General features: G+C 36.1%; 1 pseudogene across 1 annotated transcript; it reads right to left on the bottom strand.

The window, feature by feature from the left end:
* Positions 1 to 1,176: 1,176 nt before the first annotated feature.
* On the bottom strand, positions 1,177 to 15,422 carry LOC143608578 (uncharacterized; annotated as a pseudogene). The gene is made up of 11 exons (XR_013149288.1): positions 15,237 to 15,422; positions 5,753 to 5,864; positions 4,884 to 5,108; positions 4,715 to 4,797; positions 4,506 to 4,606; positions 4,080 to 4,203; positions 3,680 to 3,971; positions 3,429 to 3,599; positions 2,262 to 2,486; positions 1,351 to 1,584; positions 1,177 to 1,257 (listed from the first exon to the last, which is right to left on the bottom strand). The product of XR_013149288.1 is annotated as an uncharacterized LOC143608578 (transcript).
* Between the last annotated feature and the right edge of the window lie 2,793 nt (positions 15,423 to 18,215).

The following is an 18,215-nucleotide window of genomic DNA, read 5'->3' on the forward strand; positions in this document are numbered from 1 at the left end:
CTGGGGTAGTGTTCGTAAAATTTACTGCACTTGCCCCGGCTTGGGTAACCGGGGTAGTGTTCGTAAAATTTACTGCACTTGCCCCGGCTTGGGTAACCGGGGTAGTGTTCGTAAAAACTGTGTAGTCGCCGGTATTCCCCCCAGTAGCTGGGGTTGTGGTTACCGGAGTTTCTTTAACCATCTTTCCAGAAGTTTGAAAAAAACTGAAAAGAAATGAAGTTCTTGCTTTTATGCACGGATGGCGCCAATGAAGAAACACTAATCGACCCCGGGCAGATTACGGATAATCTGGGGGTTAAATAGATGTTTCCCACGAGGGGTTAGACCCAACAAAGATGGTTCTTCTGATAACCTGCAAAACAGACACCGTGAGCTCGTCACTGAGAAGGGGGGGGGTACCTCCTTGTGACCACCCTCCGGCGTGAGAATCAGACTAGATTGCTCTTGAATATAAGTGTATATTAAGAGATTGCTAGAGCAGATATCAGGTATAAGATGTAAGATACAAGATGAGATTAGATGATCATACCATTTGGAGTATTTATAGCCGAAGGTAGGTTTCCAAGAAGGTATAGCCGGCTGAATAGTATTCCTGTTCTACCAACTGTGGCCTACGCACGTGCCATGCTGGTAGTTGGTGGGTAGGCAGCGGCTGACAGTGACCAGGCCTGCTGTGTACTATTCCTTTTCCACCAACTGCCGGCTATGCACGTGGTATGACAGGAGTTGGTGAGTAGGCAGCGGCTAATAGTGACATACAGTACAAGAGCATGCTGCTCGCCATACTGTTGTCAATGAGCTGTCGTATCTCTGGTCAGATCTTTTGCCCATACCTCGTCAGGTACAGTACAAAAGATCCTCCAGTATCGTACGGACTGGCTTATTTGGGCAGGAGTATTCCCCCTCCCGCCTTTGTGCGGGATTGTTCCCGACTTTGCTCATTCCTTCAGGTGACTACTGAATTATTGAGAGCTAAGTGCCTTGTGCGTGTAGCCTTGCTGCGCGGGTGGCCTTCCCTGATGGCTTGTATCCGCAGCTGCGGGAACAGGCGGAGTACTTCACCATTGGGAGGCATTTCCTGCGGGAACAGCTTGCGTACTGCGCGTAAGGACGTCACGTCTCTGAGCATGGTGGGTCCTGCGGATCCAGTTGGTTTTTGTGCGCAGACGTCTCTCTTCAAGGTGAGTCCTGCGGGTCCAACTGGGCTCTGCTGGGACCTACCTCTTCACTTTGGTACGCCATCGTCAATGCTAGTGCCTACACATCAGGCATTTAGTAAATATTACACAATGTTTAAAAAGTAGACAATTAGAAAACTAAACGAAACCCGTTGGGTCCAAGACAACTTACAATGTGATCATGATCGGGAGGAGCGTAAATGCCAGTTGTCACGGTACTTCTTCTTCGAGTTCCATTAGTGGGCGGATCCTTTATTTTCTCAAAACCAACCGGAACAACCATAACCGGCATCCCAACTAGATTACCCACACAAACTTTTTCCCAATCAGTAGCATTCCCGACAAAAGCATCAACCGTAAAACTCTCCTTTACTTCTCGTATTAGCTTTCCCCGTGCTCTTTGCGACTGGTAAAACATTTGAAAATGAAATATGCAACCCGGTAGGGATGGCAAATGTGACCCATTGGGTTGTATTAAAATGTATACAATGGGTTAGAATGGGTCAAATTGAAAAAAAAAATGATTGAAACGGGTCAAAACGGGTTGACATTTCTCGAGTTTTTTTTTTATTTTTTTATGGAACAAGAAAAACGGAGGAAATAAACTTTTTAGTATTTTTTACTTTTTTAGTTTTTGATTTATATTTCGAGTTATGATTTTTTAATTATTTTTTTTTGAATTATTTAATTAGGGTTTTTAAAATGGGTTAAAACGGGTTTTTGAAATTTCAACCAATTTGATTTTACTGGGTATGATTGATTGATTGATTGATAACCCATTTCAAAAACCCCTCATTAAAAAATTAAAAAAAAAATTTAATAAATCATAACTCGAAATATAAATCAAAAACTAAAAATACTAAAAAGTTTTCTCCGTATTTTTTGTTCCATAAAAAAACCGAGAATGTTACCTGTTTTGACCCGTATCAATCATTTTCTTTTTTTTATTTTGACCCATTCTAACCCAAATATACATTTTGATACAACCCATTCAACCATGGGTTACATTTGCCACCCCTACAACCCAGTTTATATAATATAAATGGGCACTACAACAAATGGTTGGACAAGTAAATGATGTACCTGTATGTAGTCTACAGCTGGTATTACGCGGGCCCGACGAAGTTCAGTGGGCCATTGATCTTGGGCCTCGAACTCGTCATCTTGCCCGGTTCGTTGCCAAGTGTCGAAGTGAGCAAGCATATCGACATCCATGGTGAAGTTTAAGATCCCTTGAACCGGCTCGACGGTGTAATTGAGTTTAAATGGTACCATTTTAACACCCTTTGATCTAAGCACATTAACCACCTACCAAATTGACATTAACCGGTAAATCCATCATTTTAAACTTATCCTAACATATAGGGGTGTGCTCGGTGCGGTTTTTGGCTAAAACCAAACCGAAAGCCAAAACTTCAGTTTTTGGAGTTTTTGAAACCTTTCGGTTTCGGTTTTTTCGGGTTCGTTTTTTCGGTTTTTATTTTGGGTTCGGTTCGGTTTCGGTTTTTGCTATTTGAGCTTGAAAATTTTATGGTGAAAAAAAAGTTGGCAAAAAATAATGAATTTAGGTAAAAATAATTTTGTTAATTGTAAAATAATAGATTGTTATACAATTTATCTAAAATATTGGAGTTGCATATTTATTAAAGTCGTATAAATTACTTAATATAAATATAAAAAAAAATTTAGGAATTCGGTTCGGTTCGGTTTTTTCGGCATTTTTACATGCAAAACCAAAACCGAACCATTAGTGCGTTTTTTACAAACACATAAAATCAAACCGTCGGTTTTTGTTTCGGTTCGGTTTTTTCGGTTTGAATTTTTCGGTTTTTTTGGTTTCGAATCGGTTTTTCGGTTTCTTGCACACTCCTACAGTAACATCAATGCAAAATATTTTAGAGGTGTCAATTTTGACCCATTTTGTTTTCTCTCTCTTAACGGACTCAGATGGGACAAACGGGCCAAAATGGCCCATAGCGTGTCCTTAGTCCATACAAAGGCCTAAAGGGCCTAAACTCATATTATTATAATTGTAATAACGCATTTTTGTTATTATATTTAACAAACTAAACTAATTACAAAAAAATAATAATAATAGAAATTAGAAAGGCAAAAAAAGGCCTTGGGTCAACCCATCCCAGCCCGATAGATGGGCTTTTTGTTTCGGCCCGTTATCCGACCACCATTTTGCCACCTCATCAACTATTTGTCAAATTAAATAGTTCATAGATCATAAGCTAAAATACTCACCTCCATCTCAGCATCCTCAATATATCCAACCGTAAGCTTCGTGATGTCTACCGAAAACGGATCATCAAGAAATAATTTTCTTGACGAAAAGTCATCGGGATCTTTACCCCGAATAACATCCAAAACAATCGCGCAATCAACCGCACTTCTACAAAAAGGACCAAGTTTGTCCTTACAAAAAAAAACAACATTTATTAACAAAATAACATAAACACATAACCGCAAACCGGGTATTATCATTAGTTCATTACCAAGCTCTCAGACAAACTCAACACACCGGTTCGACCAACCGCACCAAAAGTTGGCCTCAACGCAGTCACACCGCACCGAGCAGCAGGGTAAGTTATCGAGCCCGCTGTCTCCGACCCGATTGCAAAAGGAACCATACCTGCTGAAGTACACGCAGCAGGCCCGGCTGACGAGCCCGTGGTGAACTCCTCTATGTTCCACGGGTTTCTGGTTCGACCACCGAACCAAATATCATCATATGCTAGCGACCCCGTAACCAGTTTCCTGACAAGAACCGCGCCTGCAGACTTTAACCTGCATTTGCAATGTCTATATCTTAACGTGCCAAGTGAGATGACTTTAAAAGGAAACGGGCCAAAACGGGTTGAAGTGTCTAGAAAAGTGTTTTAAATGTTTTTGTACCTCTTGTAGACCCAAGCCTCGATGTCGAGAACTTGATCTTTGAATGTAGTCGAACCCCAAGTGGTTTTATATTCAGGAACCGCGATGATGTCCTTTAGCCCGTATGGTATCCCATGAAGCGGGCCTATCGTTTTAATACAGTTATGACATCAAGTGATTTATATAATATATATTCACTATTGAACGGGTCGACTTTAATTAAACGAGTCGCGCATATTTAGTTATATAGGAAACGGGCCGAAAGTCACCTCAAGTGCATTAAAACTTAGTTGAAAGGAAACGGGCCTATTATATTAAACGCAATGTTTCTTTCGTAAAAGAACAAAATTAGTGTTTCGAGCCATCAACCCATCCCATTTTGACCTGTTTAAACGCTACTCGTTTGACTGCAGCCCGTTTAGACCAAAAGCTTTTATGTCACAATACCTAAGTCGACTCCTTGTGCGAATAACTGATCGGCCCATTTTGCCTGCTTGTAGGCAAGATCCTCGGTAATGGTGATCACCGCTTCCAACACCGGATTGTATCTATAATATCATTAAAGCACACTGTCATAATGCACAATATATATATATATATATATATATATATATAGTATATATGTATATTTAAAATTTGTAAGCAAGCAAAATGACCTTTTTAGCCTCTTTAGAAAGACCCCGACAAGCTCCTCGGACGAAATTTGTTTCGTTCTTATAAGATGACCGAGTTCAAGAATCTATCAGTAAGAACCAAGCTTAATTAGTGTGCACTATATATGCATTTACCTACGGTTGGTATTTAGTTTAGTGACGGTTAACTTACGGTCATGAAGGCAATATCTTCTTCATTTTCGGGCCTTGTAACGCCCGAAACAGAAGGATAATTAAATATTTTCGCATCATCGTGCACTTCTTCACGTTTCCACTAGGAATTAAAAACTAACGGAGACGGGTAGTTTAATCCACCGTTTTTAGGAGCTACTATTTTCCTATTGTCTCGTATAATAGGAATCGTAAGCTCTTTCGCACCCTTCTCGATCTCGAGCATCTAAATTTTGCATAGTAGTAAATGTGTATGTTATTATTGTAATCATACTGATTATGGGGGTGGCAAATGTGACCCATGGGTTGTATTAAAATGTATATAATGGGTCAGAATGGGTCAAAATAAAAAAGAAAATGATTAAAAATGGTTGACAATTCTCGAGTTTTTTTTATTATGAAACGAGAAAAACAGAGGAAACTTTTTGGTATTTTTACTTTTTTAGTTTTTGATTTATATTTCGAGTTATGATTTTTCAATTATTTATTTTTTAATTTTTTAGTAATGAGGTTTTTGAAATGTAAGGAGTTTTTGAAATGAGTTAGAAATTTCAAAAACCTCATTACAAAATTCAAAAAAAACAATTAAAAAATCATAACTCGAAATATAAGTCAAAAACTAAAAAATAAACATACTAAAAAGTTTCATCCGTTTTTCTCGTTTCATTAAAAAAAACTCGAGAAATGTCAACCCTTTTTGACCTGTTTCAATCAAATTCTTTTTTTAGTTTGACCCATTGTGACCTATTATATACATTTTAATATAACTTATTCAATCCAATGGGTGACATTTACCACCCCTAATAATGAACATATAAAAAAATATTTTTTAAGCAACTTAGCTTATCATATATTCATATTACAGTGTACCTTACTGTCATTGAAGAACGTTGCATCCAACATACTAAAACCGCGTTCAAGGCCCGAAGCATCATTTATATTATTTGAACGTTTTACACGTCTAGAAAATTCGGGACTCGCACTGTCCTGATCGAAACTGAGCACATTTAGTCAAATAACATAAAAACAAAAACCATATTATATGTTCATATTGACACAAAAGTGGTAGTGTTCGTTGGTCGACAAATCAAATCCGACACAAACATAAAAATTGTTGGGTTTTATACAAGATTATCAAAGTTCAAGTTAACCATATTTAACAAGAAAACGCAACGGAAGCTAAGATTTTAAAACAAGTTATGAACATACCAATATGTTAAAACTAAAACCCAAAGAACAAGGATCAAAATTACAAGAACAAAATGCTCACAAAATGTAAATTGTACCTTCTTCTACCTTTAGAAGAACAAGTGGGTTGTTGAAAAAGATGGTGGATGAATGACAAGCCTCCAAAGAAGAAGACCTCAAGAGTGTGATACCCCAAGCTATTTGTGACAATACCAAGTTGTTTGCTAGGATTTATGAAAACAAAAACAAGCTCACAAAGCTCTCCCAAAATGCTCAAATGAGCCGTGGGTTTTGAGAGAGTGTGAAAGGATGTTTATTTTTTTTTTTTTTTACACTTGAATTCAAAATGGAGAGAGGATCATATTTGCATGTCTTGTGATTGGAGGTGTATAAAGAGGTTGTCAACACAAAAGGACAAAACCATGATTGGACAAACCTTCCACCCACATGGGGTGGCCGGTTTTGTTATTTTTTTTTTATTTTATTTTTGTGTTTTTGTTTTAACCATTTAAAACATCTCCAATTATTTTATAAAACTCATTTTTATAAAATGCACATACATTTATGTAATTATTTAACCAATTAAATAATTAATTTATATAAACAAATTATCCAGATAATTCATTTAAATCCTCAAGTGTGTTTGTTTAGAAAACCAATTTTCTAAACACGTAGTGTTCGGTATTCGTTCAAATGATCAAATCATTAAAAGAATACATTTGGTGTCGTCTAGCTTGTTATTGGGTATGACCCGACTTGGATCAAACACAGTTAGCCACATTAGTATAAGTATGTGTCTCGGGCATACGTAATTCCAACAATCTCCCACTTGCACGAGATACATAGAAAATTAATGTAAGTGGTGAATACCGCCTAACAACAGTTCACCACCCCTAATGTGTTTGACGAAGTGCCATTCAATAACATCATCCCTTCAAGTCCCTTACTTGATATGATTTAGGTGAATCTGTCATTATATCCCTTTGTTACTAGATGTCATGTTGGATCTAAGAGACATAGGCGATCATTCTCTTTACAATTCAACTTTATCAGGCTTTAGACATCTAAACTCTCAACACATAAGAGGAACAAATTCCATCTTGACTGTATACGCCTCTCACTATCACTTTATACTCCACCTGAGCTCATCCTTATGTACCATCTTTTACGAATAGCGAAGGGGAGAGTCAAAGTGTAATACTTGGTGAAAATCAAGACCCAGTATACATCTCAGGTCTAAGGATAATATGAAATTCTCCTTTACTCAAAATTACTAATGATCAGGTCCATTGACTCCATGTAGTAATATTGAGAGCGGGTCAGTCCAATATTCGTATCCCACAAATATCTATGAACCTTGGCAGCAAACCTATGCTCCATATTAATTCCTTATGAATATCCACCAATCCTAGTTCATAATAGTCTTGCTTCATATTTGTTCCCACAAATGTGATCGACTACGGACTTTTAGAATAAGATAACTTATTCATGGATTAAACATGCAAAATTAGAATTTAACTCAAGATTCCATAATCATATAAAAGAGTTAAATTACAAAAGTCTTTTAAACGTAAATACAAAATAGATCAAATCCAATTACTAGAATATCGAAGTCCTAAGCCACTCGCATGACGCTCATGTTTCGGTCTTTCTAGGAGCTTCGTGAATGGATCCGCAAGATTTTGATCAGTTCCAACTTTGCGAATACATATCTTTCCTTTTTCAACTTCATCCCTTATGTAGTTGAATCTCCGCTCTATGTGCCTTGTCTTTTGGTGCGAACGAGGTTCCTTGATTTGTGCAATCGCACCCTCGTTGTCACAAAAGATTTCTAGGGGGTCTTGAATGGTAGGGACCACCCTTAGATCAGTAATGAATTTCTTCAACCATGCAGCTTCCTGAGCTGCCAATGAAGCGGCGATGTATTCTGATTCTGTAGTGGACAATGCTACCACTTCCTGTTTTGAGCTCTTCCAAGAGACAGCTCCTCCATTAAGAGTGAACACATACCCAGATTGTGATCGAGAATCATCTCGATCAGTTTGGAAGCTCGCATCCGTGTAACCTTTTATAGCGAGTTCCTCCTCACCAGATCCATATATCAGAAACATATCCTTAGTTCTCCTAAGGTATTTCAATATGCTCTTAACAGCCATCCAATGACTGTTTCCTGGATTCTGTTGGTATCTGCTTGTCATGCTCAAAGCGCATGACACATCCGGTCTAGTACATATCATCGCATACATGATGGATCCTATAGCAGAAGCATATGGGATTTGTTTCATTATCTCTTGCTCACCCTTTGAGTTTGGACATTGAGCTGAACTCAATATAGTCCCTCTTTGAATAGGTACAAAACCTTTCTTGGAGTTTTCCATCTTGAACCTTTTCAAGATTTTATCAATGTATGTACTTTGGTTCAAACCTATCAAGCGCCTTGACCTATCCCTATAGATCTTTATTCCCAAAATATAGGCAGCTTCACCAAGATCCTTGATGGAAAATCTACTTCCAAGCCAAGCCTTAACGCTTTCCATGGTTGGAATGTCATTTCCAAATAGTAGAATGTCATCGACATACAATACTAAGAAGGTAATTATACTCCCACTAGCTTTCTTATACACACAAGCCTCATCAGCGTTTTTGATGAACCCAAAACTTTTGATTTCTTCATCAAAACGATGATTCCAAGTTCTAGATGCTTGTTTCAATCCATAGATTGATTTCTTTAACTTGCATACTTTATTAGGATGTTTCGGATCGACAAAACCTTCAGGCTGAACCATATAGACATCTTCCTCAAGATATCCATTTAGGAAAGCGGTCTTGACATCCATTTGCCAGATTTCATAATCATAATGTGCAGCTATGGCAAATAATATCCTAATAGACTTTAGCATTGCCACAGGCGAAAAAGTTTCATCATAATCAACCCCTTGAGTTTGAGTGAAACCTTTAGCTACAAGTCTCGCTTTATAAGTATCCAAGTTTCCATGCATATCAGTTTTTCTTTTGAAAACCCACTTACTTCCAACAGCTTTGGAATTGAGTGGTGGTTCAACCAATTCCCAAACTTGGTTGTCATACATGGATTGCATCTCAACGTTCATGGCTTCAAGCCATTTGTCACAATCATTCTTGGACATTGCATCACGGTATGTGGTTGGTTCATCCGAATCTACCACGTAGCAACCTTCTACAAAAAATCCATATCTTTCAGGTGGATTGCTAACTCTACCAGATCTGCGAACGTTTTGTGTGTTTTGATCAACCACTTGATCACTTTCAACAACCTCTTGTTGAGTGCTAGTATCAACCAATTGTGTATCATCTTGTGATTCTTGATCCTCATCAAATTTCACTGTTCTACTATTAGTTCCTTCCTCAAGGAACTTAGTTTCCAAGAACTTACCCTTTCGAGCAATAATAACATTTTGCTCACTAGGGTCGTAAAAGTAATATCCTATATCATCTTTAGGATAACCTATAAAGATACATTTAGTGGATCGGACTTCTAATTTGTTTGGGGTGTATTGCTTTACATAAGCTTCACAACCCCAAACTTTTAAGAATGATAGCGATGGAGCCTTTCCATGCCATATTTCAAAAGGTGTCTTCTCCACTTTCTTGGTTGGAGCCATATTCAATATGCGAACAGCGGAAAGTAAAGCATAGCCCCAAAATGATAGAGGTAAAGTGCTTCTAGCCATCATCGATCGAACCATATCTAATAGGGTACGATTTCTCCTTTCAGACACACCATTATGTTGTGGTGTTCCAGGTGGAGTAAGTTGTGAAATAATTCCACAACTCTTAAGATGATCTTGAAAAACACCACTTAGGTATTCACCTCCTCTATCACTACGAAGTACTTTGATTGTGGTCTTGAGTTGTCTTTCTACTTCAGTTTTGAAGTCTTTGAACATTTCAAAAGCTTCATCTTTGTGTTTCATTAAGTACACATAACCATATCGACTATAATCGTCAATAAAGGTAATGAAGTATCTTTCACCATTCCTAGTCATTGGTCTAAAAGGACCACATACATCCGAATGTATGATACCCAATAATTCTTTTGACCTTTCAAAAGTTTTATTAAAGGGTTGCTTTGTCATTTTGCCTTGTAAACAAGATTCACATACATCAAATGAGTCATACTCATTTGTTTCTAGAATACCACTCTTGCGAAGAGTTTGCATGCGATTCTTGTTTATATGTCCAAGGCGACAATGCCAAAGATAGGAATCACCCAAGTCCTTCTTGAGTTTCTTGGTGCTGACATTGTACATTGAACTACTATGTGACGCACCAATTTGATCTATTTCATATATACCATTCATGGGTATAGCTTTAAAATAAAACATGCCATTCATTAAAACATGAATATCATAATCTATAAATTTAAGATCAAAGCCACATTGTTTTAAAAGGGACACGGAAATAATGTTTCTCCTTAACTTAGGAGCATACAAAACATTCTTCAAAATTACTTCCAAACCACTTGGAAGCTTTAACAAGTAGTCTCCTTGGGCTTGGACTTCAACTCTTGCTCCATTGCCCATAAAGAGACTAATGTCCCCTTTGTTGAGTTGTTTACTTCTTTTGAACCCCTGCAACAAATTGCAAATGTGAGTTCCACATCCGGTATCAAGTACCCATGTATTTGAAGAAATAACATTTAGTTCAATATGTATAGTAAAGATAATACCTGAGGTATGCCCCGCATCCCTCTTATCTTTTAACGCATTGAGATAGGTCGGACAATTCCTTTTCCAATGACCTATCTCTCCACACTCAAAGCATGGATCTTGCGCCGCAACCTTTTGCTTCTTTTCCTTCGGTTTTGTGGGCGTGATGGCTTTCCTCTTTCCCTTTCCTTGGACGTGGCCCTTGCCCTTAGCAACACTTGCTTTGGGGTTGGAGTTATGTCCCCTTTTTCCTTCATTGATTGTTAGAACGGGTAAAACCTTTTTACCCATTCCCGCTTCGGCCGTTCTTAGCATTGCGTGAAGCTCACCAATGCTTTTGTCCCATCCATTCATGTTATAATTCATGACAAAGGTTTCAAACCTTTTGGTCAAAGAGTTGAGGATCAAATCCGTAGCCAACTCATTAGATACGGGACAATTCAACCTACGAAGCTTTTCAATGTAGCTTTTCATCTTTAGGACATAAGATGAGACGCTTTGGGTTTCCTCCATACGACATGCATGAAACGCTCGAACCGTTTCGAAACGTTCCGCTCTAGCTTGTTGAAGGAACATTTCCTTCAATTGAGTTATCATGTCGTATGCCCCATGATGCTCGAAATCCTTTTGGATTTCGGGAATCATAGTCCCCAACATGAGGCAAGAGGCTTGCACCGAATCTTTGGTGTACTTGACCCAATTGTTATACGCCTCCTCATCTTCCACGTTAGGCTCATCGGGAATGGGATCGTCTAAGACATATGATATCTCTTCTTGCTTGAGAACTATTCTCAAGTTGCGATACCAATCCATAAAGTTATTATGGTTTAGACGATCCTTTTCAAGGATGGTTCTTAAGGATAGGTTCCGGGTGTTATGGGTAGAGGTGTTTGCATTGTTAGCGGCCATCTACAAAATTTAACAAAGTTTTATTTTAGTATTATAAACAATTTAATTATTAATACCCTTTTATTCCAGATTTTAAAATAATAATTAAATTCTAGAATCCAACGATAAATCAAACTTCGGTTAGGTGACCTTTATCCCGTTATTTGATTTAACAAGGTAGTCAACCTTGACAATTGCAACCCTTTGCAACTTCTAGAGGTATGGGACCATTCGAAATCCTTATTTCGTGTTGGCATGTTTATCCCATCAACACCATTGGATCTCATGCTTAGGTGACCTTTATCACATGGTTTCCAATTCAAGTCGTCCTACTTGTATAAACATGTAAGATTATCATACAAGTGGTTAGGTGACCTTTATCCCACATATATGTTAATATTACCCTAAGTATATTAGTTTGCTCAAAATGGTTAGGTGACCTTTATTCCATTTAAAGTTCCCTAATACGTTAAGTGTCATACAAAAGGATGGTGTTAGACTTGTTTCCTTGGTAATAATGAAAAAGGGATTTTTAAATTTTCAAATATTCTAGTTGAAAAACATTATGCCATATCCTAACATGCATTTAGAAATATGGCGATTTTGAAAACCAATTTTCAAGGTTCTAGTTATAATAAAACCAATTTTATTATAAGTGAGTGATCGCTTAGTTTTAATAAACCCATTTAATTAAACTAATTGACGCGATGTTACCAAGTATATATTAGAACCCGTTTTATGCTTGTTGTCGTTCCTATGTGACGGTTTGGATATCCTAATATCTATCAACCACACATTACATAAAGTAAAACAAACAACCAAGCATACACATGCAAAATATAGTCATAACCGAAAACCGCTAAATTTGACCATACTTGTTAGCCGAAACAAGTATAGGTCATAAGTCACACCTAAGGGACAAAACATGACACAAGGATGTAATGTTGACTCCCACTTGATCTTGCATCCAAATGCTTCAAGTATCCTCTCCAAGTTGTTGTGTTCTTGTTGGGCTTCTTAATGGGCTCCAAACTTCCAAAAGTCTTCTTGGGCCCAAGAGTGAAATTTATGGGCCTAATGGGCTTGAATCCCATGATGGGCCGGTAAGGCCCAACAAGCCCAAAATTTCGGTCCAAGGCCCAAATCCACCAATTCTTGCATCTTCAATTTTTACAACATGTATCCTAATACATATTTTTCTAAAATGAAGAAAATGCAACTAATCTACTTATTACATACCATTTATGAACAAATAAATTACACAAGCCTAAAATTATGAATTATTACAACCATATTGAATAATAAACATAATCAACATACACAAAAACAACAATCAACACATCCAAGGTCTAGGTTTCGGTTATGACACATCCAAACATACCAAATGTTCTAAGCATGCAACCTAAGCAACCAATGCCTAAAATTCACCAAAGAAAAAGCGCCCCCCCCCCCCCCCCCAAGAGGCTACGGCCACCACCCCCAAAATTTTTACAATTTTGAAATCTTATCATCCAAATGTTAAATGGTTTCCTAAGATCTTTCCATGCATGTCAAGATCTTACAAAACCATGAGGGGTAAAATCCACCAAATTTTCGGACCTCCCTTTTCACCCATGAAAAACCCGAAATTTATGAACATAAAAGAAGCATAAGTCCTTGTAACCGGCTCTTGATGCCATTGTTGGGTTTTATACAAGATTATCAAAGTTCAAGTTAACCATATTTAACAAGAAAACGCAACGGAAGCTAAGATTTTAAAACAAGTTATGAACATACCAATATGTTAAAACTAAAACCCAAAGAACAAGGATCAAAATTACAAGAACAAAATGCTCACAAAATGTAAATTGTACCTTCTTCTACCTTTAGAAGAACAAGTGGGTTGTTGAAAAAGATGGTGGATGAATGACAAGCCTCCAAAGAAGAAGACCTCAAGAGTGTGATACCCCAAGCTATTTGTGACAATACCAAGTTGTTTGCTAGGATTTATGAACACAAAAACAAGCTCACAAAGCTCTCCCAAAATGCTCAAATGAGCCGTGGGTTTTGAGAGAGTGTGAAAGGATGTTTATTTTTTTTTTTTTACACTTGAATTCAAAATGGAGAGAGGATCATATTTGCATGTCTTGTGATTGGAGGTGTATAAAGAGGTTGTCAACACAAAAGGACAAAACCATGATTGGACAAACCTTCCACCCACATGGGGTGGCCGGTTTTGTTATTTTTTTTTTTATTTTATTTTTGTGTTTTTGTTTTAACCATTTAAAACATCTCCAATTATTTTATAAAACTCATTTTTATAAAATGCACATACATTTATGTAATTATTTAACCAATTAAATAATTAATTTATATAAACAAATTATCCAGATAATTCATTTAAATCCTCAAGTGTGTTTGTTTAGAAAACCAATTTTCTAAACACGTAGTGTTCGGTATTCGTTCAAATGATCAAATCATTAAAAGAATACATTTGGTGTCGTCTAGCTTGTTATTGGGTATGACCCGACTTGGATCAAACACAGTTAGCCACATTAGTATAAGTATGTGTCTCGGGCATACGTAATTCCAACAAAAATCTGACACAAACACAGTCCGTTTAACCTCATTTTTTCTTATTTAACCTTTTTGCATATTAATATTTAAACATCACAAATTTATGGAAAAAAAAAATACAAATGTATATAGTTGGTTCTATCTAAATTAATATATATACAATTATACATCTTTTAAAAGCACATACTATTAAAATTGTACATGAATAAAAAATAAAACCTATAGATAATTTTCGAATTCCAAACAAAGTTCACAAACTCGAATCTGATTCAAAGTTTAAACTCCAAACTCAAACCGGCTACTAACCGATCCGAAACTTCAAAAACCGAATTCTAAACAGACATTCAAATTTCGAGTTTTTCGAGTACAATTCAAAATTAAACACCTATACCACCAAGTCAACCATTGACTTAACTAAGTCAACCCTGTTAACTTCTAAGCTCTCTAAGTTTCTAACCCAGTTTACATATCACAAACTTCAAACTAAAAACAATGAAAATTAATCTAAACATTAATAATAATAATAATAATAATAATAATAATAATAATAATAATAATAATAATAATAATAATAATAATAATAATCTAAGCAGTTAATGAAGAAAAATATCAGATATCGATCAAGGACCGATATTTGAGATATCGGTGGGATATCGGTATTTTTAATATCATGTAAAACTCATATATATATATATATATATATATATATATATATATAGCAATTTAACACTAATAATTCAGTATAGTCTCCTACCATTAACAAATTAACCTTTTGCAAATTACAAAACACTAAGAATCGTAACAAGTAAGAATTGATTAAGACTTAAAACACTAATACCCGGGAAAATCGGTGATATATCTGTCAAATATTAGTCAAATATCGGCCAATATCGTTGATATTATCGGCACCGATATTCTGAACCGGTATTTTGATTTATACATCACCAAGAAACCAATAATATATGATATATCTGGCAAATATTAATCAAATATCGGCCAATATTGGTGATATAATAATAATAATAAGTGTGTACCATAACTGGCTACTTGCACATGCACCAATGGGAGTTGCAGAAAATAATAATATGCAACAAAAGAACAAAGTTGAAGAATGAACGAGAGTGAGCATGACACGTGGTGGCCTGAGAAGACACCTGCAGGTTATGTTTTCCGGCCACATGGCTGCCGGTGAGATGATACAAGAATCTGATGACTGCTTTGTTTTGCAGTAATGGTTATAATATAATGTTATATTAATATTAATATTAATAGTTTATAGTCAACTTAATTTAATGACTTTTATCGTGTCAACTTTTGACACTTATTTTGTTTTTTCTTCATTTTTTTATAAATGTTTTATACCATTACACTCTCTAATTTGTAAAGTCTCGTTATCAGACTATGCTGTCTTTACCGGGCTCACGCTGACTTCATAATTTGGCTTCGACGTTTCTCGGGAAACCATACCGCCGACTGCCACTTGACAGCTGATGTGTCACCACAAAAGCGGAACTCTCTGGTGTGACTAAAACTCGGGTGGGCTCGGGATTTGAGCTGACAACCTACCAAGACTAGCTCAAATCATTTATTGTCAATATCCATATAAAGTGTCATATTAGATCGAACTTGGGTCGATACTGGAGAACCCATGTCTTTGATCACTTAGTGCATTGGCGGATCCACACAAAAGGCGTAGGTTTCGGCTGACCCTATGAAATTTTTTTTAAAGGTATATATACGTTAAGCTGTCACTGGTCGATAATAATCCAAACTTTGAAAATAGCCGTCACTGGTCCCAACTTTCACACTATTTGTTTTCATTGGGCCTCCGTTAAAAAAAAGCTTAACGACGTTAAGTTTTTTCAAATTTCAAACTGATATATTAGGGCTTTTGATCGGAATGAGGATACAAGTCGATTGATGTAAAACTTACCTCCAAACGGTGGTCCAAACGACTGAAGGATGCTTCAATTCCAATGTTTAAAGTTTTAATTAAGAAAAGTTAAGTTGTTTGAAGCGTCATTTCAAGTTAAGTTTTACATCAATTGATTCATAATCTCATCCGATCAAAAGCCCTAAAAAAATAACTTGAAATTTTGGAAAAAAACTTAACGGCGTTAAAATTTTTGTAATGGGGTCCAATGAAAACAAATAGTGTGAAAGTTGGGACCAGTGACAACTATTTTTAAAGTTAAGATTATTATCGGCTAGCTGCATTAAGTTGTGATTATTAAAATCCAATTTTCCAAATCCCAATCAACCTTTATGAAATTTTAACCAATCTATGTGAAATTTTTTTCAAGGTCCGTCACTAATTGAGTGAGAGATAATTATAAATAATTAGAAATTTAGAAAAACTAATTTAAAAGGTGGTAGGTATTGAAAAACCAAAAGAAATATTATGTATGAAACTATGGTAAAGGTAAGAAACAAAATCCTATATATTCAAAGGTTGATAAGACAAAGGTTGTCTTTTACTACCTTAGGATATTTTGAAAGTATCCAACTTTTGGATATTATCCAACCGTCCAAAACATTACAAGCCAAACTCTTTTATTATGATAAGTCAATTATTGATGATCAGTTGGTACAAATTTTCGTGTGATGTGACATGAATTGTTTGTATTCTAATTTGATTTAATTTCTAAATTCCTATGTAAGCTGCTTTAACATGTGGTGATGTAACAACTCCTGATTGTTATCGTATCAACTGTTAAAGCAAAGCAGGTGATATGATAACACACTGAGTAATCACCAATTCGGTTGATAATCGTTTTGATTAACAAACTAATTGGCAAATCATTCGGTGATTAGTGCAACCTTGTACATAACCTTAACAAATAGTTCAGACCTAACTTATCTCCAATTGATCGCCATACTTATGCCATGTTTTGAAGGGCTTGCCCTTTACGATTCTTTGGATGATGGGACGCCCGCTTCTAAAAACACTCCAAGGGAGCAATATTATAGCTTTAAGACTTTTAACCAACAAAATTATTTATAGCTATGCTATGTTGTTAGTCATACTCCTAACTAAAAAAAAGCAAAACCTTTATGGTTTAAAGTGTTGTGTGTACGGTACAATCAAGAGTACCTCTTATGATTTGTCAACCAATTCGACTTCATATCTACTCTCTCGAGCTTTATATCTATTCTGTCGGGAACGACTGAATAATATTACATATGAAAACGAAGCCCGATGGAATAGATATGAGGCCCGACATAATAGATATGAAGTTCAACAGAATAGATCCATGGCCGACCGTTTAAGTATATACGTGTCTAGATATACTTGGTTTGAAAACAAAAGAGTGCCAGATAGATCTAACAGATGTTAGTTCTAATATGCATTTAGGATATTTTTGATTTAAGGGCTAATAAACATGTTGTTAATAAAAAAGGCCATTTTGGTCACTGTCCCAAAAAATTATTCTTTGTATGAAACTATACTAAAAGGATGTATAAAAAACAAAAACCTATAATAAGTTAACATAGAATTGATAATATCTTTGGATATTTTTGAAAGTATCCAAACTTTGGATATTATCCAACCGTCCAAAACATTACAAGAGGGCAAACTCTTACGTCTTAACATGACAAAAAAATTATGATAGTCAATTTATTGATGATCAGCTGGGTTCAAACTAGGTGCGGTAGGTTATATGTAATGGGGCGATAAATTTAGGAGATTTGGGGCGACAAGTTTGTGGAACACCGCCCCCGGGCTACAAAGGGGCGAAACGTGTGTGTGGGTGGGGGTGGGGGTGGGGGGGGGATGAATATTTCTTGCCCACGCATGCTTTTGTTTTTATTATTATTTTAATGGTATGTGTGTGATATATATATGATTAGGTTCATTTCAGAAGTGTTTTTAGTATGAGAAATAAATCCAATCAATCACATTTATAATTTCAATTTATCATTAATTTTAATAATAAGGGTATTATAGTAAAATGTATATTTTCTCATATTAGGTAAGTCATAATGTATGGAGAAGTTACAACTAATTTATA

Source organism: Bidens hawaiensis, unplaced genomic scaffold (genome assembly GCF_021521415.1).
Source record: "Bidens hawaiensis isolate Kalapana, Puna unplaced genomic scaffold, B.hawaiensis_p1.1 tig00419396_1, whole genome shotgun sequence".
In the NCBI taxonomy this organism is placed as follows: domain Eukaryota; kingdom Viridiplantae; phylum Streptophyta; class Magnoliopsida; order Asterales; family Asteraceae; genus Bidens; species Bidens hawaiensis.